This window comes from Lactuca virosa, chromosome 4 (genome assembly GCF_052849685.1).
Source record: "Lactuca virosa cultivar CGN04683 chromosome 4, Lactuca_virosa_CGN04683_v6, whole genome shotgun sequence".
Classification (NCBI taxonomy): Eukaryota; Viridiplantae; Streptophyta; class Magnoliopsida; order Asterales; family Asteraceae; genus Lactuca; species Lactuca virosa.
In genome coordinates, this window is record NC_136429.1 from 515057226 (window position 1) to 515084249 (window position 27024).

Genomic DNA, 27024 nt, shown 5'->3' on the forward strand with positions numbered 1-27024 from the left:
ATCAGAGATGTCAAAATACCAACATAATTTCATTCCTTAGCAATATTCAAAACAAAACATCAACAATTAATTTACTCCATAGCAAAACAACTACGAAATTGATTTTGGTAGCAATTTTCTGTAGCAACATAACTATGAATTATAATTCCTCACCAAAATTTGTAAGGTCACACCTTAAGATCTGATGACTCAAACACTCTACACGCTATATATCTGCGTCAACATCTACATCACCATCAGCGTCAACGTATAGCGTCAGCGTGAAGATAATTATTCTATGTAATCTTTTATATATTAGGTAATGATACAGATAAGTATAAAATAGATAGCAGATCAGATATCTTTGTGATAATGATCGGTTCTTAGTATAGATTAGATACAATCCCTTCAATCAAGGATATACTTGTATAGATTAGTATATATTCAACATTAGGGTGAAACCCTAATGTAACCCATGACTTGGTGTCGTAATCGTCTTTGTGACAACCCCTTTCTTGGTGAAAGACAATTTGATGAATCCTTTGTGTTATTTACTTTTCTGTTCTATAATCACTTAATGACTTTATTCTTGTTTGTTATACTTGAAGTGTATCCGATCGACACAAACCTTCAATTGGTATCAGAGCGGGTTTTTGAATACACTCAAGTAATCATGCCGACTTCCAATAATCCAAAGTCCTTTGGTCTCAACAAGATTCCTCCTTTCGATGAACACAACTTTGCCGTGTGGAAAACTAATACCATGGTTGTTCTTGAAACCATGGACTATGAGATACGTAAATTTGTTGAAAAGGTCCTCACGTTCCTATGTATCAACCTATGGCCAACAATGATCCCGTTGGTCCCTTGAAGCAAAAACCAGAGACGAGCTATGACGACGATGGAAAGAGACTGATTAACTTGATGTCAAAGCCATAGCTGCGATAGGAAACTCTCTTCCCTTTCATGCATATCATCTTGTGTAGAATTGTGACTTAACCCAAGAGATGATGGAAACGCCAACAATGGCTTATGAAGGCACTGTGAAAGTACATGCCACAACCATCAACAATCTCAATCGGAGATACGAGCACTTCTTCGCTCAACAAGGTGAATCACTAACCCAAACGTTTAACATATTTTACTGCCTGGTTAATGATATGCGTAGGATAGGAGTTGTCAAGCCCTATTCTCAGTTAGTTCTAAAGTTTCTGGACTCTCTTGGGAAAAGCTGGGAACATCATGCTGATGTTCTTAAAAAAAGTGAAAGGATCAACACCATGGATCTGAACTCCTTTTTTGGAAACCTTCGAAACTACAAAGAGACCAAAGCTCTTAGCAAAGATATCATGAAGGAATGAAGCAAGGAAAAGTTTCTAGCTTTGGTTTCTCGAAAGGAAGTAATGAAGCACATCAGTAACTTAGATATATCAGATCAGGGTGAAGAGAGTGATGAAGATCTCATTGATGAACTATTTTACAGTGCTACACTTATTGTCAAACGTTATGAAGAAAGCATATCAAACGAATGAAGAAGAGTTCAGTTCAACGGAGGCAGTTCAACAAGAAGATCTACTTCAAAAAAAGAAAAAATCAGGTAACTGTTTTAATTGTGGAAGCCCTTATCATTTTGCCATAGACTTTAAAGAGAAGAAAGAAGCTCAAAGTGCTGATAATTATGAAGCGATGTACATGAAGTTGTTGGCTCACATGAAGAAGAAAAACATCTCTCTACAAAGGTGTTCATTGCAAAACAAGAGAATCAGGAAGAATGGGTGGAAGAAGAGGAGACATCTAAAGATGAGGGGCTGAATGTTAAGGGTCTAATGGCTCTTGTTAATGATTCCTTTGATGATAATCATATCATGTGTGACGCTGATACCTTTCAAGCTGTCCAAGGATCAAGTCAAAATCTGGAACATACTTGGTACCTAGACAATGGGTCTTGGAACATTTGAGTGCAATACGATCAAGCTGAAGGATATGTTTTATGTCGAGGGTCTAAAAGGCAGTTTAGTCTCCATCAGTAAACTTTGTGATGCTGGTTATAAAGTTCTTTTCGATTGCTATGAAGGAAAGGTTTTTGATTCTGAAAACAAAATTTTGCTTACTGCACTCAGAGACAATAATATTTATATGGTTTGATTTTATTTGTTTAGACAGTGCTACTTTTTTTTTTTTTACTTTATGCTTTGCAACTTTTAAATTTCTCAACATAAGCTGGTAGAATTTCAAAATTTTTATGACTTTTTGCTTAAAAGAAAATTATTTTTAACTTTTATTTTACCAAATAAGTATACATTGTACATTTTGCTACTAACATTGCCTATATGTGATCTTCTCTCTCACCTTCTAAATGTCTCAGTGTAACGCCTGGATCCTGGAATGCATTTAAATTACTATTTATTCAAATTATAAGAGCAAATCGACGAGTTGGAACACCAAACTCGTCGAGTAGAGATCATATGGGCCGCAGGATTTAAGTAACCTACTCGTCGAGTTACTCGACGAGTTGAGAGGCCTCAACTCGACGAGTAGACCGGCTGGAATGAAACCCTAATTTCCAGGGTCTTGCACCCTATTTAAAGGACTTAATCTTTTCCCACCAGCCCTCATCAGCCTCCCTAAAACCTTCAATCGTATTGTGATCCCTCCTTGTTGAGAAACTAGAGGTTTTGAGTGGATTTTTATGTGTTCTTGTACTTGGTGAAGGACTTGGAAGAACTAGCAGCTCATTGAGCTTGAGGAAAAGCACTAGATATGGGATCTCGTCCGTCTTTGGCAAATTTCTGAGGTAAAAAGTCTCAAACTTGATGATTAATAGCTTATATCCATATTAGTGTTGTTTTATGGACCTTTTGATCCTATTGACGGAGCATGATAACCTTCATAGTCCTGATGCTAAAAACTCCCATTCTTAGTGTCACTTGGTCGTTAGGTTTTGAAAAAGGGTCCTAAACCCGTTCTTGTCCAAGAAAAGACCATATCCATAGAAGTAGGTTGCTATATCTCGATATTGGGTCCATTTGAGGCATGCAAAGCCATCCATTTGTCGACTTTAGAGATGTATACCATGGAGACAATATAGATCTATATTCTGGAACCTTAGATCCGAGGGAAGGGATTAATAGGCTAAGAACTATGAGGAACTCGATGAGTTGGCTCGAACATTCCTGATTCTGTTGAAGGAACTTCGCGAGTCCACAAGGGAACTTGACGAGTTCTACTGGGAAAGTCCCGTTTCTGTTGAGAAGGAGAAACTCGGCGATTTGGAGGAAAACTCGATGAGTTAGATCGTCATTTCACGATTCTGTGATTCATGGGAACTCGACGAGTTGAAGGGTAAACTCGACGAGTTGAGTCAACTCGGAGTGTTGACTTTTACTTGACCAGAGTTGACCCTTAAGGGTTATGAGTATGGAATGGTATTTAATGGGATGTTTTGGTACAGGGAGTGAGTAGAGTTGATTCCGGGCAACGACGTTTCAGCTATCATCCGACAGTGAGGTGAGTTTCCTCCTGTATGAATGGGTCGAAGGCACCAATGTCGGCCCGTATATGTATGCTAGTATGTTCCGAACCAAGGTCCGATGCCGGGCAGGGACCGATGTAGGTTTATTTGTTTCTGGATTCCGATCTGATGTCGGGCGGTGCCCGAGGAATGTTTGTATGATGGATGTCTTCGTGATTCTTGCATGTGTCTGTTTTATATGCTTTTCGGATCTCGGTCCGATGCCGTGCAAATGTCCGCGAAATGTTAGTATGTTTCCGGATTTCAGTCCAATGTCGGGCGGGGCCCGAGGAATGTTTATATGTTTATGTTATGTGATTATTTATGTGTATTTGTTGATATGTTTATATGTATACCTAGCTTTGTTCGATGCCGGGCTGGACCTGATGCCGAGAGGGGCCCGATGCCGGGCGGGGCCCGATGCTGGACATTGTCCGATGCTGGGCGGGACCCAATGAAGCGGGAAAAGGCCAATGATATGTTATTATGTGATTATGTGATTACGTGTATGGTATGTGGTAATTTGGGGAGACTCACTAAGCTTCGTGCTTAAAGTTTTCAGTTTTGGTTTTATGTACTTCCGGTAGCAAAGGGAAGAGCTCGGGATGACTGCAGTGCACACACCATTATGTTAGCCTGGGACGTTTTTACTCTGATATATTGATATGAGTTTTGATATGATGTTTGAGATACTATGATTTACATTTTGATGAGAAGATTTTGATAACTACGGTTTTATTTAATAATTTAAAATGAAATTTTTGGTCATGATTTTTGGGATGTTAAAAGTTGTGTAACACCCGGTCCATGGTACATATTTAAATTCAAGTATTTTTCATGTTTTTCCCTGGGACTCGGCGAGTTGGAGGCTCAAATCGTCGAGTAGACTCGACTTTGGACACGAAGGCTTAGTGACCTACACGACGAGTCGGGGGACCGACTCGACGAGTAGGAGCTGTCTGGATGAAACCCTAATGTTAGGGTTTGCACCCTATGTAAACGTCTTATTCTGCCTCAACCCAGCCCCCATCGTCCCTCCCAACCCAAAGAAACCCTAACTCGAAACCCTAAGTCCCTTTTGAGTTAGACGCTACCTCCAGCAGGGGTGCGCAGGGTATGTCGCATATGTCTTGGATCCCCGGGAGACAGGCGAGGCGACAGTGAGTGGTGTGCCGGTGGTACGAGAGTACGCGGATGTATTTCCAGAGGAGCTACCTGGAATACCTCCGGAGAGGCAGGTAGAGTTCAGGATCGACGTAGTCCCTGGTGCGGCTCCGATAGCCAAGGCACCGTATCGGATGGCTCCTTCTGAGATGCAGGAGTTGTCTATACAGCTGCAGGAGCTGTTAGACAAGGGATTCATTAGACCGAGCAGTTCACCCTGGGGAGCCCCGATACTATTTGTGAAAAAGACGGACGGGTCGCATCAGATGTGTATAGATTACCGGGAGCTGAATAAGGTAATGGTGAAGAATCGTTACCCACTCTCGAGGATTGATGATCTCTTTGACCAGCTTCAGGGAGAATCTTGGTTCTCCAAGATCGATCTGCGTTCAGGTTATCATCAGATGAGGGTCAGCGGGGAAGATGTGCAGAAGACTGCTTTTCGGACGTGATATGGCCACTATGAGTTCGTGGTGATACCTTTTGGGCTCACCAACGCTCCTGCCGCGTTCATGGATCTCATGAACCGCGTGTGTAGACCAATGTTGGATCGGTCTGTGATAGTTTTCAATGATGACATCTTGGTCTATTCCAAGACACGGGAGCAGCATGGGGAGCACTTGCGGGAGGTATTGGATACTCTTAGGAGGGAGAGCTTGTATGCCAAGTTCTCCAAGTGTGAGTTCTGGTTGCGCGAGGTGTAGTTTCTTGGGCACCTTGTCAACCAGAACGAGATTTCAGTCGAACCGGCCAAAATAGAGGCTGTGATGAGGTGGGAGGTTCCGAGGTCTCCATATTAGATTCAGAGCTTCTTGGGATTGGCAGGTTACTATCGGAGATTCATTCAGGACTTCTCCAAGATAGTCGTGCCTTTGACCCGGTTGATAAGGAAAGTCGTGGTCTTTCGCTGGGGGCCTGAGCAGCAGGCCGCATTTGAGACGCTGAGACAGATTGTGCGAGGCGCTAATCTTAGCCCTACCGGAGGGCGTGGATGATTTTGTGGTGTATTGTGATGCGTCCATCTCGGGTTTAGGCGCGTTATTGATGCAGAGGGGGCATGTTATCGCCTACGCTTCGAGGCAGCTGAAGCCTCACAAGGAGAACTATCCGACGCATGACTTGGAGTTGGGGGAAGTTGTTTTCGCCCTCAAGATTTGGCGTCATTACTGTTGGATTAGTGTCTAAGTCCATAACTATATTTGGTATGTACTTGACCCGACTCGGCATGGTCCATTTGGGTTGCATGGAATCATACATTTGGATAGACTAAAATGCGAGAAATAACACTTAAGGTTTGGTAATATATTATAAGTTCTAATATATTAATAAGATTATTTAATTAGTATTGATCAAGAATTAATTTGGAATTAATTAAGTAATCAAAAGGAGACTAATTAAATATATGGGTTGATTGTGTAAATCATCCATACTTGTATAGTGGGCTAATGCTCCATGGATTATCAAGTTGGGCTAAAACCCATAGGATGCTCCATGGTGTTTTTGTACCCATGGATCATGGAAATGAAAGGCCATGACAATTAGGGTTTACATGGTGTAACCCTAATTGTGACACACTATATAAGCATCTTATTCTTCCCAAAATTGGCAACCATGTGAGACTATGAAGAAATGGTGAGGGCTAGCCGATTTCATGTAGTGTTCATTTCTCTCTAAGTTATTCCAAGTGTATTTGATGTTGTGTGAACCATTTGAGGTGTCACACTTGGGGCACTCGACTCTTAAGCATCAAGGAATCAAACTACATAAAAATGTATGTCTTCTAACTTGTTTTATTACCCAAGTATCAAAGATTGTATGCTAGATAGGGTAATACCTTGGAATATTCATATTTGCATGTATAATAGAGAAAACATCGATCCAAGGTATTTAGGGTTGCATGTACACTTAGGAGTGTTAGAATGCTCAAATCCCAACAGTGGTTTCAGAGCCTAGGCATGTTTTCAATTATACTTGATGCAAAGTGCTGAAATGATGAAAAAATCGATTTTCGGGCTATCTGGGCACTGGACTCGCCGAGTTCACTGATGGTCTCGCCGAATCCATGAGGAAACTCATCCTACTCGTCGAGTAGGTTCATACACTCGACGAGTAGGACCCCCTGACAGCATATTTTTGACTTTTAAGGCTGGAATTGGACTAGAATCATTACCCTAAGCTGTTTTTGAACCTATAAACCTGTTTTTTATGTGGTAATGTTCATTCTAATCCAATTTCAAAGATAATTGTCATTAGATTCATGTTTTGTATTAGTTTAATGGATAGGCTAATTACATGAAAAAGTTTGATTGAAGTATATTGTTCTTATAAGTTGCTTAGATTAATAGGAATGTTATGTGAAATTGTAGTTTTCAATCCAAACTAATCTAGGAGTTGATTCTAAAATGTGTTTTTGTAACTTGTCCTCAAGTTATATGAAAAGTCACATTTAAGATTCATAAAACTCATAAATATTTCCATAGATTATGAATAAAGAAAAGTCATATTCTTTTAATAATTTAAAGTCTTCCATAACTTGTCCTCAAGTTATGGAACTTGAAGAGTTTTTTGAATTAAAACTACTTTAAACACATAAGTTATGGAATTGAAAAGTTTTTGAATAGTTTCAAAACTTGCCCTTAAGTTTTGGAATTTGAAAAGTTTTCCTTATGAATACTTTAATTCCAAGTTAAGCCCTTAGAATTTTAAAAGTTAAAAATTCAACCCTTGTACTTTATAATAATATAAGTTAATAATATTATATATATATATATATATATATATATATATATATATATATATATATATATGTATAAGAGCAAGTCGTCTTACCATTAGTAGGCCTCATTCACGAAGCCGGTCTATAAGGGGGGTATAAGGTTACTGCCTATAAAATGGCAGTTTAATGGGTGTCCACTCTCACCCACCGCTTCCTTAATTGGTGGAGGGTCGTTAGCCGAACGGGTAGGACAAGGACTATAATTCTCCCTTTCATTAAAAGTATTAATGATAAATACTAAGTAACTAAACACTTATAAATTCCCAATCTTAGTTACTTAGGAAAATGTGAATAAGGTGCTAACCCATGAAATTACACTTTGCACTTTGCTTAAGTCGGTTAGTGGAGCGTGTGTGGTTAACCGGCACACTAGCTTGACTTAACAAGGTAGGCAAAGGGTAACTTAATGTTTATCATAGTATCGGTGGAGCGCGTGTGGTTAACCGGCACATCGATTAAGGGGTAAATATTAAGGGTACCAAGTATATTTGCATGGTTACTTGACACCTTGTTTTGTGATCCTCGGCATCGCAGTCACAAAACCTGAAGGGCACACTCGAGATTGAAACATGCCATTGAAAAGTTCAATGAATCTCAAAAGATCTAGGAGTTTCAAATCCAATTAAAACCTAATAAATTATTTCGTTTTCATGGTGGAAATTGGTGAATCATCATTCACCTACCTTCAAATATTCTATAGCTTGGATTACGACATCCCTCTTCCAAGTTATAAAATATTGTGTTGAGTCCTAGCCTTAATATTTCATATTGGGTGTTATATTAAGGACCTTGAATCAACTTTCTTGAATATCTCCCAAAAGATGTCTAGCTCAGACATTTGTGATCTTCTCAAATCTCTTGGAACTTTACTTCCTCCACCTCCTCCAATTATTCTCCCTAACCCACAAGTTCAAGGTCACTAAAACCCCATTGGCAAGCAAGGTCTATGTGTGCTCACATCTTGGAGATGAAGTCACATATTGACAAGCCGGGAGAGTTGGGTGTCAAAGTCTTAAGAAAGTTGGATGCTCAATCACTTTCTAAGTCACATAGTAAGTTCCTTATGGACTACTATGTAAAGGACTATGACATGACCCTTAATGATCTTATATATTTGCTTTGTGCTGCCTAATCAGAAATGATTTGGAGCACTGGCAGAGCAAATCTGATTAGTAGATCAACTTCCCAAACCTTCAATGGACATTGACAACGGTAACATTGGATACCCAGTAAACACTTTCTCTTCCCAATGGAAAGGGATAGGCCATAGTCAACTCGGTTGACCAAATGGTAAAGAGAATGGCTAAGTCTGAGAGAGTCCTACCAAAGGGTCCATATGTGTCTATTGCCAAAGGAAGGGGCATTGATTGCGAAGCTGCCTATTTATCTGAAAGATCATAAGGTTGATCAAGTCAATAAGTTTGACCCAACTTCAGATAAAGTCCACTATCTAACTCTGTTAAGTTTCTATTCTGAGATTCTTCTTATATGATGTGACTGGGTCACATGTTGATGTTTTAAGAATCAAAGTAAAGTGAAGAAACTTAAAAGGAAGTGTATGCTGATTCTGATCACAAAGATGGATCTCAATTGCATGGTTCAGTGATCAGAATTTTGAGTTGTTACTTAGGAGTTATGATATACTGCTTAGGAATAACAACAAGTCTTTCATATGCTTTTCCACTGTAAGGATAAGTTTTTCCGCAAAGTTTTAAAATTAAAATGAAATTTTTGATTTTATTTATTCTAAGTATCCTTACAATGGCATTTGTGAAAAAAATTGTTGCTTATATGATTCCATTGATAGCAATAATGGAAAATGGATTTTTTTCTTTCATCTGTGGTAGTGTCTAAATTTACCAAATAAGGAAAGATTCTCATCACCCAAGGTTTCAGTTGGATAGAAACTTGGAAATCATGCAAGTTGTATAGTATGATGAATGAGAATTTTTATCTTTGGAAAATTAAGACTAATTCCTTGTTCACATGTATATGTGAGTCAAGTGAAGGACTAAGGGATCGAGTACACATTCTGGTGCACCGGTCAAGTCCACCACAAAAGATCGATAAGACTATTCGTCATTATTTACTAAAGTTTAGTAAATATGGTTATACTTACAAGTTTAAGTATAATTCTGTAGCATTGGAAAAGTTTCGATGTATGACAGAACGACTGAGAAGAATCAAATTAGGCAGAAAGATAAAAGTTTCGCAAATCTAAAAAGATGGGAGAGTACTTTAGTATCAGGTTTTGTGATCATCTTAATGATTTAGAAATCATATCACAATTAGTCCTCTAAGGAAATCTTAGTGCATTCTTATGGCTAAGAAGAGGAGTTATGAATTGTTGAAATGGTTAAATCAAGAAGATGAGTCATACTTCGTTCCAAAACAAGTCTTAGAGTCATACTCCAAGACTGTAAGTTGGGCGGCATATCTTAAAGAAAGGTTTAAAACACTTGTCAAATGTAAGAGTAAAAGTGTCATACACTTGTACATTTGATATTGGTAAGTTGTGATGTTTTGGATAAAACAAAGACCAACTAAGGCCAATTGTGTGAAGTGTTTGTCTTGATAAAGAATCCGCACTATTTCTTGAATATTTGACAAGATAGTCTTGTATGTCAAGAGGACAGTGGGAGTGAAAAAGATCCTGAAATAGTTTCAAGAACTAACCAAGAGTAAAAACCTGTATTTCATCACTAGAACACAACTACAGGTTTATAACCTATTGTGTTGGCATTTCTGTCCCTATTCCAGTAAAGTTGGCTATACATTTGAGTTGTACATGTTCTCAATTGTTTGCATAACTACTTGGAAGCAATGGCAGGCCCTGTACAGCCAGGTGGCGAAAAGTTAAGATTGCACAAGTTCAATCCATATGAGTTTGGATTTGTCACTAACTTAGTCTTGTGATTATGGTTTTGACAAATTCACGTGGATAAGAACACATACACCATAAAATCTAAGGGTCATAAGGTTTCTCTCCGATTCATGAAAATGATGGTGAGGAAACACTTCCACCAAGTAGTTTTTAAGTAAGATAGCGATTGTGATCTTTGCAATATCAAAGTCGTTAGTGGAGCATGCGTGGTTAACCGGCACACTAACATGGACTTATGAGAAAAAACAAAAGTCTAAACAATCGAGACTATGATTATGGCATCCCTTTTCATAGTTCTAAAATTGTTTAGACACACCTGTGAGCTATTTAAGATAAGGTGTATATTTTTGATAAAGTCTTATCAAAGCATCTCGTATCAGAAATTTGAACTTTGGTAAGAAACTCAATATAGTATTGATTTCTAGAAGTCCAGCTGATTTCTGACTACATGTCAAAGCTAGTGGGAGCATAAGTGTGATGCTAATAATTTTCATGTTAGTGGGAGCATGATAATTATGATAAGTATTGCAAGTTAGCAATATTAATTATAGAAAACAAAAGTTTCAATTCGTGAAGTTGCAGGGGTTGAAAAGTTGTTTTGCTATAATTAAGGGAGAGGAAATTATACTTCATTTCAATTCTAAAAGCTTAGATTGAGGTTTTAATCATCTTTAGTCAAGGATATATATATATATATATATATATATATATATATATATATATATATATATATATATATATATATATATATATATATATATGAATTTTGTGTTGGAATGGCTCAACATAAGGAAATTCTATATGTGAGTCCATTATTTGCGTTCTAAAATTCGATTATGATTACGACATCCATTTTCATAATCTGAATTATGAGAACTTGGCAAATAGAAATATTATAGCAAAAGGATTGGTCTAGTATCATGTCTTTATGTGAGACATCATGAATCGTGTCCCATATGCTTCAGATATAGGATCGATTGCATGTGCTATAATATTCATCCTTTCTAAATTTTCCAAATGCTCTGGGCATTAAGGGGGAAAAATCTAGAATTGGATATGACTAAAATGATTAAGCAATTGTCGAGAACAATCTAAGGATTACCAAAGATTGATTGCTCAGGGACAGTTGGAAGTATAGTGTTAGATTTTGGAAGGACCATATTGACATACTCTAAAAGGAGGCAACTCTTGTTCAGAAGTGACAGTCAAAATGGGAATATGGAAATGTTTCATAGTTGGAAGTTATTTAATTTGTGTAAGATTAGAAAAACTAAATGCAAGAAGGATGTTTCTATGGAGTTGATCTCCATTGGAATACTCTATAATGTCTATTGACAAGTCTTTGTGACTTTGTGCATAATCATTACAAGAGGATCAATGCATATAAGTTTAAAATCTAACAGATTTCGGTAAATGATAGGAATTTGGAATTCTTACATTTTCGATAAGGATTTGGGAGTGTGAAAAGAGAATCATTGAAAATTATGTTCAATCGATCTAGTTCATAAAGTAAAGATCATAGACAAACATAGAGTGCTTACTTGGTGTATGGCAAAGCTATTGTTTAGAAAAAACATGGTGTACATGCTTGTAGCATGGGACAACTAGTGTTTTTAATTCAAGTATAAAGTTGATAAAACCGAAACAATGAATAATGAGTAATTAGTATGGAGATAAATAAAAGGTGTTCTATTTATATTCATAGGTTTTGATACCATACTAGGTTCAATTGTTCTTGTGTTTCATTTTGCATGTTTTGACTTCCAGAATAAACTAGCTCATTCTTCCCGAATGACTAAGTTATTCAAACCATCCACAGTCGGTCATATGTTGGAAGTAGATATGAATCAAGACTGTCATGAGTTGGCTTGTAGATGTCTAAGATGTTGGACATAGCAAACAGGTGCTACAACACTCATGAGTGCTCATAAGTTCTGAGTATTGGATTCAATCCGCGCTCATTTGAATCACTTCATGGATTTTATCACGAGTGATCATGAGACGATAATATCTTATATTATTGAAACCTAGAGATATGAGTTGTTACTATGAGTTGGTTGTACATTGATTGCGCGAAAACGCATTGGTAACTCGATGTTATAAAACGTGCTTTTGTGTATGATTCAACAACTAGTAGAACAAGCCATATGAGTCGAAGTTTATCCATTCCTTTTACCTTCGGGATAAAAGAGATATTTGTGGGCCCCTCGATGATTTAGTGATGACAAATGTAAGTGCTCGGCTGAGCCTGGACTGATTTGATTTGTTCAATTAGTCAGTCGTCATAAATCGGAAATCGGGAAACAACAAATGGACAGAGAGAATGATTTATAATCCATGTCTCAGTCCATATGATATCTAGAATGGAGGAATATATGATCCCTTATCTAATGGACAAGTCATTGACGAGATCAGAGTTCAGTTACAACGTCAGAGTTCGACAGCGGCTGAAAGAGCTACGATTGCCAGTCGGTTTACTAACCTACTCGATGGATTATCAAGTTGGGCTAAAACCCATAGGATGCTCCATGGATGCTCCATGGTGTTTTTGTACCCATGGATCATGGAAATGAAATGCCATGACAATTAGGGTTTACATGGTGTAACCCTAATTGTGACACACTATATAAGCATCTTATTCTTCCCAAAATTGGCAACCATGTGAGACTATGAAGAAATGGTGAGGGCTAGCCGATTTCATGTAGTGTTCATTTCTCTCTAAGTTATTCCAAGTGTATTTGATGTTGTGTGAACCATTTGAGGTGTCACACTTGGGGCACTCGACTCTTAAGCATCAAGGAATCAAACTACATAAAAAGGTATGTCTTCTAACTTGTTTTATTACCCAAGTATCAAAGATTGTATGTTAGATAGGGTAATACCTTGGAATATTCATATTTGCATGTATAATAGAGAAAACATAGATCCAAGGTATTTAGGGTTGCATGTACACTTAGGAGTGTTAGAATACTCAAATCCCAACAATTACCTCTACGGGGTCCGCTGTACTATTTACACGAACCATAAGAGTTTGAGGTACCTTATGGATCAGCCAAATCTGAACATTAGGCAGTGTCGGTGGCTTGATGTGGTGAAGGATTACGATTGTAAGATCCTCTACCACCCAGGGAAGGCCAATGTCGTGGCCGATGCGCTTAGCCGCAAGGCAACGCCGATCGTAGATATTTTTTTGAGGATGACGGTGGTGACCCCGCTGTTGGAGCGGATTCGAGAGGCCCAACAGGAAGCTATGAAGGAGGAACATCGCAAGAGTGAGCGTATTGTGGGTCATGTTTCCTCCTTTGATTATGACAGTCGTGGATTGTTGACTCTACACCGTAGAGTGTGGGTCCCATATCATGGAGGTGTGCGCCAGGTATTGATGGAGGAGACGCACAAATCCCGGTTTTCTATCCATCCCGGGGCGACGAAGATGTACAAGGATCTTCGTCATGATTATTGGTGTCCCTACATGAAGAGGGATGTAGCTTGGTTTGTAGAGAGATGCCTGACCTGCAGGAACGTCAAGGCTAAGCACCAACTGCCTCACGACAAGACCCAACCGTTAGATATTCTGTTGTTGAAATGGGAAGATATCGCTATGGATTTCATCACGAAGCTTCCCAGGACCGCGCGGGGAGTGGATTCGATTTGGGTCATCGTGGATCGGTTGACCAAGAGCGCCCATTTCATTCCGATTCAGGAGAGCATTTTGGCCGAGAAGTTGGCCGACATCTATATCAGAGAGGCAGTGGCTAGGCACGAGGTGCTAGTTTCAGTGATTTCCGACAGAGATGTGCGGTTCACTTCCAGATTCTGGAAGAAGTTTCACGATGAGCTGGGTAATCGTCTGCACTTTAGCATCGTTTTTCACCCGCAGACGGATGGTCAGAGTGAGCGAACAATCCAGACTCTGGAAGATATGCTGCGGGCGTGTGTTCTAGATTTTGGAGGTAATTGGGATACTTACCTTCCTTTGGTAGAGTTTTCCTATAATAACAACTATCACACGAGTATTGACCATCCCCCCTTTGAGATGTTGTATGGGAGGAAGTGCAGGACCCCGATATGCAGGGGTGAGGTTGGCCAGAGGGTCATAGGGAGTACCTAGTGGTACTTAAGACTACAGAGAGGATCAAGCAGGTGCGGAGCAGGCTTCAGACTGCTCAGAGTCAGCAGAAAAGTTATGCCGACAGGCATCGTTCGGACCTGGAGTTCCAGGTCGGGGATATGGTGCTTCTGAAGGTGTCGCCTTGGAAAGGTGTCATTCGGTTCAGGAAACGGGGCAAGTTGGGCCCTAGATACATTGGACCTTTCAGGGTTGTAGCCCGGGTGGGCAAGGTGGCATATAGGCGGGACCAGCCAGCCAAACTCAGTCAGATTCACAATACTTTTCACGTCTCCCAGTTGCGGAAGTGTCTAGTGGAAGACTCGGCGGTGGTGCCTTTGGAGGATATTCAGGTGGATGACAGCCTGAACTACATCGAGCGGCCAGTGGAGATCCTCGACAGGAAGTCGAAGGATCTGATGAACAAGAGGGTGGAGTTAGTGACGGTGCAATGGCATCACCACAAGGGCTCGGAACGGACCTGGGAGCCGGAGGACGAGAAGAGGGAACACTACCCTGAGCTTTTTCCGGATTCAGCAGCAGACTTCGAGGACGAAGTCGAAAATAAGTGGGGGAGATTTGTAACACCCGATCCATGGTACGTATTTAAATTCAAGTATTTTTCATGTTTTTTCCTAGGACTTGGCGAGTTGGAGGCTCAACTCGTCGAGTAGACTCGACTTTGGACCCGGAGGTTTACTAACCTACTCGACGATTCGGGGGACCAACTCGACGAGTAGGAGCTGTCTGGATGAAACCCTATTGTTAGGGTTTGTACCCTATTTAAACGTCTTATTCTTCCTCAACCTAGCCCCCATCATCCCTCCCAACCAGAGAAACCCTAACTCGAAACCCTAAGCCCCTTTTGAGTGTTCTTGAGCTTTTTAGTGACTTTTATGTGCATTTGAAGTTGGAAGAGAAGAAGAAATCTTGGGAGTTCAAGTGGAAGCTAGTAGATCCAGAGGTTTTGCTTCATTCTCAGTTCATTCAAGGTAAAAAGCTTGAACCTTGACCATCTATCTCTTAGATCTTGTTTTGGGGCTATTTTCTACCTTTTCTAAGCTTTTGAGAGGCTATACTCAGATTTTTATGTATATTTGGAGTTGCACTTTAGATCTGGAACCATTGAGGGTTCCCATGGCATAAAGGTGCCAACTTTATGGCCTTGGGAGACCCATGCAACATATAAACCCCTTTTTATGGCTTTTTGAGCCAAAGGCCCCATATGCATGAACATCAAGTTTGTAGCTTTACGTATAAAATGGACCATAGGAGGCCAGATCTACGATTTTGATGCGTTAAGACCCATTATAATCGACTGAATAGTTTTGGACAAAGAGGGACTCGACGAGTCACTTGGGTTGCTTGATTTGTGCTTTTAGGACAAAGAGGGACAAAGGGCCGGACGGATACTCAATGCTCAAATGTTGCTTGCTTTGTGCTTTTAGGAGTTCTAGATATCTTTAACTAACTAGTAAACGAATACGCTAAGTTACATATTACGAGGACTAAATAATTTTAGAAGGTTAGGTTTATCCTTATTTCGCAGCTCTTCTCTGAGTCCAACCGTTATAGGGAGAGACCTCTCATTCGAAGAATTATCTAGTCTTAGTAATACGTAATGGTATTCGCAAGCTAGTTAGGGGGAGATAGTAGGGACTTCTTATGTAGCTGATGGCGGAGAGTGGGTCGGAGATTACGCTAGGGCAAGCCTAGGATGAGATTAGTATACAGAGTAGCAGTAGTGAAAGGGAGTTGGTGGAGTCAAGGCAGTTGTTCAGGAAAGTGCGGATAGATGTGGAAGGTAGTATGGGCCCGTACTACTAAAAGCAGAGGATCCGTACTCGAATCAAGGAAGGTTGAGATGAACCCAGGTAACTTGTAGTATGTAAGATCCCTCAAGTTATGATGAGTATTTTGATGTTTGTTATGGTGTATTTTCAGTATGGTGACACTACACACTAGACCAGTTGGCAGCTCTGGCGCTGGTGAGGGATCAGGCTCGGGCTCTGGAGCCAAGCAGCTCGATGATCAGATGAGCGAGTTCATCTCATCTGAGATTACGTGCAGTATCATTGATCAGAATCTTGTGATCTTCGGTACAATCAAGGAGGACATTCTGGAGATTCTTGACGAGAGGTTGGGTGATTTGCGTACCGAGATGGCGGCCATGATAGGGGAGCGCACGATGACATTCAGGGAGTTCGAGCTTGTGGAGCTCCGGACTATCATAGGGCTCGGGACCCCATTGCTAGCAGCAGGTGGTTGGCTGATGTCGCCAATGCCTTTCTCACCATCCGTTCTCTCGAGGGGGACAAGGTCCAACTTGCTTCCTACCATCTGAAGGACAGGGCGTGTGATTGATGGGAGGATGTTGGACATGCTATTGGAGATGATGCGGCTCTTGATGCGATGACTTGGAGTGATTTCTCAGCCAGGTTTAGTGCTGAATTTGCACCTGTGATTGAGGTGCAACAGCTTGCGAGGGAGTTGCAGGATCTCCAACAGAGTACTGAGACGGTGGCTGAGATCACCGCCATGTTCAGGGAGAGGGCTCTTCTTGTTCCGCAGTACGTGGTGGACGAGGAGATGAAAAAGGATGGATACCATGAGATGCTGCAGATTGATATCCTCCAGTTTGTGAGTCGATCCAGCTGCAAGACGCTGGAGGATATGATCGCGAGGGTTCGGGAAAGGGAGCTGGATTTGGAGATTGAGAAGAAGAGGAAACCAGAGGGGGTTCAGACAGGAAGTGCGGGCAAGAAGCTCAAGGTATCAGATCACCGATCGAGGAGCCAGCAGGGCCGCAACCGTTGTGGAAAGTACGGCAAGATGCACGATGGGACTTGTAGGGCGGGTAGTTCGGGCTGCTTTAAGTGCGGCCGAACTGGTCATGTCAGCAGGGATTTGTACTGCTACCACCACCACCACCACCACCACCACCACAATATCAGATCTGATTTGCTTCTAGTGCAATCATAGGGGACACAAGCGATCCTAGTGCCCGAGTTTAGCAGCAGCAGGACAGGTGGTGGCACCCGCTCCTGCTAAACTGAGGATTACGGATGGTCGACAGGGCCTTTCAACTGACATAAGAGGAGGCAAGTGCAGCACCCGATGTTGTGACGGGTATGTATCTTCTCCTTATCTCTTTATTTATACTGATTATTGCTCATATTTATATGTTTTATTATAGGATTGTTCCTTATGAACAGTATATCTGCTATGGTATTATTTGACTCGGGGGCTACCCGATCTTCTGTATCGCTCGCACTTAGTAAGCGATTTGTTGGGGCTCCAGGGAGTTAGACTATCCTCTTGATGTAGAGATCGCGGATGATAGGACGGTACGAGTTGCGAGGGTTCACCGGGGAGGTACACTTCAGTTGTTTCATGTGCAATATTATGTGGATCTAGTCCCCATTCCCATGCGAGGGAATAATGTTATCGTGGGTATGGACTAGCTGAGCCCAATGGGACGGTGATCGACTCCGAGCAACAACTAGTATGGGTTCGGACCCCAAGTGGGGGAGTTTTTGTGATTCATGGCGAGAGGCCGCAGGATGGACCGACGTTGTGCTTAGCAGCGAGAGCTAGGCGTTACCTTCAGCAGGGTTGCGCAGGTTACGTCGCCTATGTTATGGATACTCGGGATAAGGGTAAGGCGACAATGCATGATGTACCGATCGTACGGAAGTACCCAGACGTGTTCCCAGAGGATTTGCATGGAGTACCTCCGGAGAGGCAGGTGGAGTTAAGGATTGACCTAGTTCCTGGTGCAGTTCCGATAGCCAAGGCACCATATCGGTTGGATCCTCCCGAGATAGAGGAGTTGTCTACAAAGTTGCAGGAGCTGTTAGACAAGGGATTTATCAGGCCGATCAGTTCGCCATGGGGAGCCCCAATCCTGTTTGTGAAGAAGAAGGATAGGTCACATCGGATGTGTATAGATTACCGAGAGCTGAATAAGGTAACGGTGAAGAACCGTTATCCCCTCCCGAGGATTGATGACTTATTTGACCAGCTTCAGAGTGCATCTTGGTTCTCCAAGATTGATCTGTGATCGGGTTATCAGCAGATGTGAGTCAGGGACGACGATGTGTAGAAGACAGCCTTTCAGACTCGCTATGGTCACTATGAGTTCGTGGTGATGCTGTTTGGGCTCACCAATGTTCCTGCCGCATTCATGGACCTCATGAACGGCGTGTGCAGACCGATGCTGGATCGGTCTGTGATAGTTTTTATCGATGACATCTTGGTTTATTCCAAGACTCAAGAGCGACATGAGGAGCACCTGAGGGAGTTGCTGGGGACATTAAGGAGCGAGATACTTTTCGCAAAGTTCTCCAAGTGTGAGTTTTGATTGCGAGAGGTGCAGTTTCTGGGGCACCTTGTCAACCAGAAGGGTATTCTGGTCGATCCGGCCAAGATAGAGGTCGTGATGCAGTGGGAGGTTCCGAGGTCTCCATCTGAGATTCGAAGTTTTCTTGGTCTGGTGGGTTATTATCGGAGATACATCCAGGATTTCGTAGTTTAATGTGATGCTTCAATCATGGATACGGGTGCAGTGCTGATGTAGCGTGGTCACGTGATAGCCTACGGTTCGAGGCAGTTGAAGCCTCACGAGGCGAATTACCCGATGCACGATTTGGAGCTGGGGGCCGTGGTTTTTGCCCTCAAGATTTGGTGACACTACCTCAATGGGGTTTGTTGTACCATTTACATGGACCACAAGAGTATGAGGTATTTGATGGACCAACCTAATCTGAACATGAGGCAACGTTGGTGGTTAGATGTGGTGAATGACTACGACTGTGAGATCATCTACCACCCGGGGAAGGCCAATGTGGTAGCCGACGCTCCCAGCTGTATGGTGGCTGCAGCACCGATACAAGACATATGCCTGAGGATGACAGTGATTACTCCGTTGCTGGAACGGATACGGGAGGCGCAGGTCGAGGGTATGAAGGAGGAGCGACGGAAGTGTGAGCGGATAATAGGCCAGGTTTCCTCATTCAGTTATGATAGCCGTAGGTTGTTGACCCTGCATCGGAGGGTTTGGGTTCCTTACTGGGGCGGGGTGCGCCAGGTTCTGATGAAGGAGGCCCATAAGTCTAGGTTCTCCATCCATCCCGAGGCGACGAAGATGTATCGGGATCTTCTCCCTGACTATTGGTGGCCCTGCATGAAGTGGGACATAGCATGGTATGTGGAGCGGTGCTTGACTTGCAAGAGATTCAAAGCCAAGAACCAGCAACCTCACAACAAGATGCAGCGGTTGGATATTCCCGTATGGAAATGGGAAGATATCACTATGATTTTCATCATGAAGCTTCCCAGGACCGCACATGGAGTAGATTCGAATTTGGTCATCGTGGATCGATTGACCAAGAGTGCTCATTTCATACCGATACAGGAGAGCATATCAGCCGAGAAGCTAGCCGAGGTTTATGTTCGTGAGGTGGTGGCACGTCATGGAGTGTCGGTGTCAGTTGTGTCAGACCGAGATATGATGGATTTTGAGCATTCTAACACTTCCTAAGTGTACATGCAACCCTAATAACCCTGGATCTATGTTTGTCTAATAATCATGCAAAGTTAAATTCCAAGGTTATATTCCTATCTAGCATACATGGGGAACATTTTTAACTTGAATGAAAGATAGAATAACTTACCTTGTTGTTGATTATGATCCTTGAAACCTTGTGAGCCTAGCACCCCAAGTGTGATGCCTCAAATGCTTCACACAACACCAAATGCAAAGAAGTAAACTTTGAGAGAATCCTACACTTGCAAAATCGGCTCTAGCCCTCTTGTTTCTTATGTGTCCCGATTTTGGTGGAGAACATGTTGCTTATATAGTGTGTCACATCTAGGGTTACACCATGTAAACCCTAATGTGGCATGACTCTTCATTTCCATGACCCATGGGTTTGTAACTCCCATGGAGCCTCCATGGAGCATTCAATGGGTTTAACCCAACTTGATTATCCATGGAGCCTTTTAGCCCACTATACAAGTTATGGATGATTTACATGATCAACCCATATATTTAATTAGTCATCTTTTGATCACTTAATTAATCCTAGATTAATTCTTGATCAATACTAATTACATAATACTATTAATATATAAGAACTTATAATATATTAATAAACCACAAGTGTTATTTCTCTCATTTAGTCTATCCAAATGCATGATGCCATGCAACCCAAATGGACCATGCCGGGTCGGGTCAAGTACATACCAGAAATAGTTATGGACTTAGACACCTTATCCAACAGTCTCCCACTTGGATAAGTCTAATAACTATAACTGCAAGTATGACTTCAGGAACCGATCAGCAAGCGTAGCTCTTTTCAAGGTTTCTCGGAACTGAGAAGATGATGATACGCCATTTCAGATAAGTGATCATATAATCCTCTGTTCTAGATATCAGCCGGACAAATACATGGAACAGTGTCTTACTTTGTGTCCAACAGTTTGTTTCCCGATTTCCGATTTGTTTGACATAGATGTGTCTGGATCTCCCGTGATCCCTTGGTTCCTTGGCTAAGGCAACTGCAGTTTCACTATCACAGAAAATTTCCATTGGCTCTTTAATAGCTGGTACAACTCCAAGGTCTCCAATGAAGTTCTTCAGCCATATCGCCTCCTTTGTTGCCTCGCTAGCTGCTATATACTCTGATTCGCAAGTTGAATCAGCCACTGTCTCTTGCTTGGAACTCTTCCAAGAAATTGCTCCTCCATTTAAGGAAAAGACCCAGCCTGACTGAGAGCGGAAATTATCCCTATCAGTCTGAAAGCTAGCATCACTATACCCTACAACTCTCAAGTTTTCACTCCCACCGAGGGTAAGGACCCAGTCCTTAGTCCTCCGTAGGTACTTGAGGATATTCTTTACCGCAGTCCAGTGTGCCTTGCCAGGGTTCCCCTGATACCTGCTAACCATGCTCAAAGCAAAGGCTACATCAGGTCGAGTACACATCATAGCATACATTATCGATCCTACAGCCGAAGCATAAGGTATTCGACTCATTTCTGCTATCTCAGCCTCAGTACTAGGGCTTTGTGTCTTACTCAATCTGGCGTTACTCTGGATGGGTAACTCTCCTTTCTTGGAGTCCTGCATGCCGAATCTCTTCAGCACCTTATCCAAGTAGATACTCTGACTAAGTCCAATTAGTCTTTTACTCTGGTCTCTCAAGATCCTTATCCCTAGAATATAGGCAGCTTCTCCTAGGTCCTTCATAGAGAAACACTTCCCAAGTCAGGACTTAACTTCCTGCAGAGTTGGGATGTCATTTCCTATGAGTAGTATGTCATCCACATACAATACCAAAAAGCTAACTATACTCCTACTAGCCTTGACATATACACAAGATTCATCTTCACTCCTAGAAAAGCCAAATTCTTTGACTTTCTCATCAAAGTAAAGATTCCATCTGCGAGGTGCTTGCTTTAACCCATAAATGGATTTCTCAAGCTTACACACTTTGTTAGGGTACTCTGTATTGACAAAACCCTCTGGCTGACTCATGTAAACATCCTCAGCCAACTTTCCATTAAAGAAAGCGGTTTTGACATCCATTTGCCATCCATTAAGTGTGTACATTACCATGTCAGTCTTCTTCTTGAAGATCCATTTGCACCCTATAGTCTTACGACCTGGTACATTCTCAACCAAGTTCCAAACTTGATTGTCATACATGGACTGTATCTCGCTGTCCATTGCTTCTTTCCACTTGGCTGACTCAGGGCCTGCCACGGCTTCCGCGTAACTGTTAGGTTCATCCAGACCTATCAGTGTCTCATCACTGATAAGTGTATCACCTTCCGCAGTAATATGGAATCCATAGTAATGCTCAGGTGCATTCCTAACCCTTGTGGAACGCCTCAGAGGTACAGACTTGTCAATTGGCTCAACAGGAGTTTCCTCCTCAAGTTGAGTGCTAGGGTTTGAAGTTCCTTCACCACTTGACTCTTGAATTTCTTCAAGGTCAACTTGCCTCCCACTGTCTCCTTGGCTTATGAACTCTCTCTCTCGAAAGAAAACCCTCCTAGCTACAAAGACCACATTCTCACTAGGTCTATAGAAGAGGTAACCAAAGGATTTCTGTGGGTAGCCGATGAAAATACACCTCTCACTTCGAGGTTCGATCTTATCATGAGTCTCGCGTCTCACGAAAGCCTCGCAACCCCAAATCTTAATGTGGTCTAGTTTGGGTACTTTACCAGTCCACATCTCATGAGGAATTTTGGCAACTTTCTTTGTGGGAACTAGATTAAGGATATGGGCGGCAGTCTCTAAGGCATACCCCCAAAATGAGATTGGTAGCGAAGCTCGACTCATCATGGAACGAACCATATCCAACAAGGTTCAATTACGCCTCTCAACTACACCATTCAACTGCGGTGTCCTGGGAGGTGTCAATTGTGAGACAATCCCACATTCCCTAAGATAGTCGAGGAACTCTGAACTAAGATACTCACCACCTCGATCGGATCGAAGCATCTTAATGTTCCTGCCCAATTGATTCTCGACTTCCTGTTTAAACTCTTTAAACCTCTCAAAAGTCTCTAACTTATGCTTGATTAAGTAGACATATCCATATCTACTGTAATCATCAGTAAAAGTCAAATAATAACGATTAGCATCCCTTGTGGCATGTTTGAAGGGCCCCACACACATCCGTGTGTATAAGATCCAACAAACCTTCACGCCTCTCACAAGAACCTGTGAAGGGTGACTTTGTCATTTTTCCAAGTAAGCATGATTCGCAACTATCATCTGACTTTAGGTCAAATGACTCCAATACTCCATCCTTTTGGAGTTGGCCTATGCGTTTCTTGCTTATATGTCCAAGACAACAATGCCATAATGATGCTTTATCCAAGTTATTATCATTAACAGAATCAATACACAATACATTATTTCCTAAGTTATCAACCACAGATACAGTTTCATACACACCATCACAAGGTAATGCTTTAAAATAAAGAACATTATTAAAGAAAGCATTAATCGAACCAACTTCATTATCAAATGAAAAGGTGAAACCTTGTTTATACAATGCATGAAAGGAAATAATATTTCTTGCCATTTCTGGCGAATAACAACATTTATTCAAATCTAAACTAAACCCACTACTTAGAGATAAAGTATAAACTCCAATCTTGGTGACAGGTAAAGCTTTCCTATTCCCCATGATTAAGTTTATTCTTCCATGCTCCACATTCTCACTTCTTCTTAGTCCCTGCAAATCAGAACATATATGAATACCACAGCAGGTATCAAGGACCCAAGAGTTAGAATGGGGTGAGTTATTAGATAAGATAGTGTAAATACCTGCATGGTTGGGTTTAACTTTCCCATCCTTCACATCTTGCTGGTACTTTGGGCATTTCCGCTTCCAATGTGACTTTTCATGGCAATAGAAGCATTCAGCCTCTTTTGGGTCAGAAGAAGGAGTGACGAAACCTTTCTTGGTTCCACTTGAAGAAGAGCCATCAAGGGTGCTAGCCTTGGTACCCTTCGAAGAGCTCTTCCTCTTCTTCCCTCGACCTTTCCCGATTGCCAAAACCGGGGCGGAGTTTGGAGTAGGAGTGTTAACAACCGACTTACCCTAAAGACCTGTTTCTGCGGTCTTGAGGAGTCCCTGAAGTTTGCTGAGTGTGACCTCTTCCTTATTCATGTGATATGTCATGCGGAATTGATCATAGCATGATGGTAAGGAGTGCAAAATGATATCTATTGCAAGCTCCTCAGGGAAGTTCACATTAAGCTTCAGCAACCGATCCACATACCTTTGCATTTTCTGCATGTGGCTCGTGACGGATTCCTCGTCCTTCATCATGGTTGTTATGATAGAGCATATGATTTCATACCTCTCTTGTCGTGCACTTTGATGGTATCTTTCCATCAGATCTTGGTGCATTTCAAAAGGGTAGAAGTCCTCATAGGACTTTTGGAGTTCCGCTGTCATGGTGGCCAACATGATGCATGCCACTTTTGTAGCATCCCTTTCATGTGCCCGGAAGTCAGCGATCTCCTCGGGAGTTGCAGTGGTCTCATCAATCTCCTTAAGCTCCTTGTCAAGGACATATTCTTTGTCCTCGTAGCGGGTAATCATCCTGATGTTTCTGATCCATTCATTGAAGTTGGATCCATCAAAAGTGACTTTCCCACACAAGTTCATAAGGGTAAAGGAGCCATTAGGATTAGAGCCAGAAGCAGCATTGTTTGAAGACATCTGAAAGAAGAGAACATGATTAGTTTAGATATTAAGAGAGTCCTTAATAAAACACCCAAATGTAATATTAAGGCTAGAATCCAATCACAATATATTATAACTTAGAAGAGGTATGCCGTAATCCAAGCTATAACATATTTGAAAGGTAGGTGAATGACGATTCACTAATTTCCACCATGAAAAACGAAATATAGATATTAGGTTTTTAATTGGTTCTTAGAAATTCCTAGATTCTTTTGAGATTCAATGAACTTTTCAAAGGCATGTTTCAATCTCGAGTGTGCCCTCCAAGTTTTGTGACTGGGATACCGAGGATCACAAAACGAGGTGTGAAGTAACCTTGCAAATCACTTGGTACACTCAATGTTTATTACTCAATCGGTGTACCGGTTAACCACACGAGCTCCACTGACCTATAATAAACTTTAAGTCACCCTTTAACTACCTTGTTAAGTCCAAGTTAGTGTGCCGGTTAACCACACGAGCTCCACTAACGACTTAAACAAAGTGTAAAGTGTAATTTCATGGATTAGCACCTTATTCACATTTTCCTAAAGTAACTAAGATTGGGAATTTAACAAAAGCATTTAGTTACTTTATAATATTCATCATACTTTGAATGAGAATTTATAAGTCCTTGTCTTACCCGTTCGGCTAACGACCCTCCACCGATCAAGGAAGCGATGGGTGAGAGTGGACACCCATTAAGTTGCCATTTTATAGGCAACAACCTTATACCCCCCTTATAGACCGGCTTCGTGAATGAGGCGTACTAGCGGTAAGACGACTTGACGTTATACATATATATATATATATATATATATATATATATATATATATATATATATATATATATTAGTAACTTATAATATTATAAAGTATAAGGGTTGAATTTTAACTTTTAAAATTCTAAGGGTTGGAACTAAAGTTTTAATCAAGACTTTACATGTTCCAAAACTTGAGGGCAAGTTTTGTAAACTTCCAAAACTTTTCATTTCTTATAACTTATGAATTAATTGAGTAATAAAAATGAAGACTCTTCCTTTTTATAACTCTTGTGTTCTTTTAATGGCTTTAATAAAAGTGAGACTTTTGGTTTTCCATAACTTGAGGACAAGTTATGGACTCCATTAAAACACATTATGATCATGAATTAAACTACCATGAAGGTTACAAACAATTCCTATGATCATCTAATCTTCATAAGTTCAAGAACATGAATATGAACACTTTCAAGAATAAAAAATTACACTTAAAAAAACTTGTAATTTTAATAATTGTCATTGTAAATGGATTAGCATAAACATTACACCATCTAAAACAAGCTTTAAAACATCAAAACAGTTTAGGGTAATGTTTCTAGTCCATTTCCAGCAACAAATGTGCAAACTTTCATACGAGCAGAAAACAGACAAACGATTTTTTTTTCAAGCTGTTTGCACAAAAAAAAAAATACAACAAACAAACCTGGCTCTGATACCACTGATGGGTTTTGAGCATTCTAACACTTCCTAAGTGTACATGCAACCCTAATAACCTTGGATCTATGTTTGTCTAATAATCATGCAAAGTTGAATTCCAAGGTTATATTCCTATCTAGCATACATGGGGAACATTTTTAACTTGAATGAAAGATAGAATAAGTTACCTTGTTGTTGATTATGATCCTTGAAACCTTGTGAGCCTAGCACCCCAAGTGTGATGCCTCAAATGCTTCACACAACACCAAATGCAAAGAAGTCAACTTTGAGAGAATCTTACAGTTGCAAAATCGGCTCTAGCCCTCTTGTTTCTTATGTGTCCCGATTTTGGTGGAGAACATGTTGCTTATATAGTGTGTCACATCTAGGGTTACACCATGTAAACCCTAATGTGGCATTACTCTTCATTTCCATGACCCATGGGTTTGTAACTCCCATGGAGCCTCCATGGAGCATTCAATGGGTTTAACCCAACTTGATGATCCATGGAGCCTTTTAGCCCACTATACAAGTTATGGATGATTTACATGATCAACCCATATATTTAATTAGTCATCTTTTGATCACTTAATTAATCCTAGATTAATTCTTGATCAATACTAATTAAATAATACTATTAATATATTAGAACTTATAATATATTAATAAACCACAAGTGTTATTTCTCTCATTTAGTCTATCCAAATGCATGATGCCATGCAACCCAAATGGACCATGCCGGGTCGGGTCAAGTACATACCAGAAATAGTTATGGACTTAGACACCTTATCCAACAAGATATTCATTTCAATTCCAGGTTTTGGAAACAGTTTCATGAAGAGATGGATACTTTTCTTCACTTCAGCACAACTTTTCACCTTCAGACTGA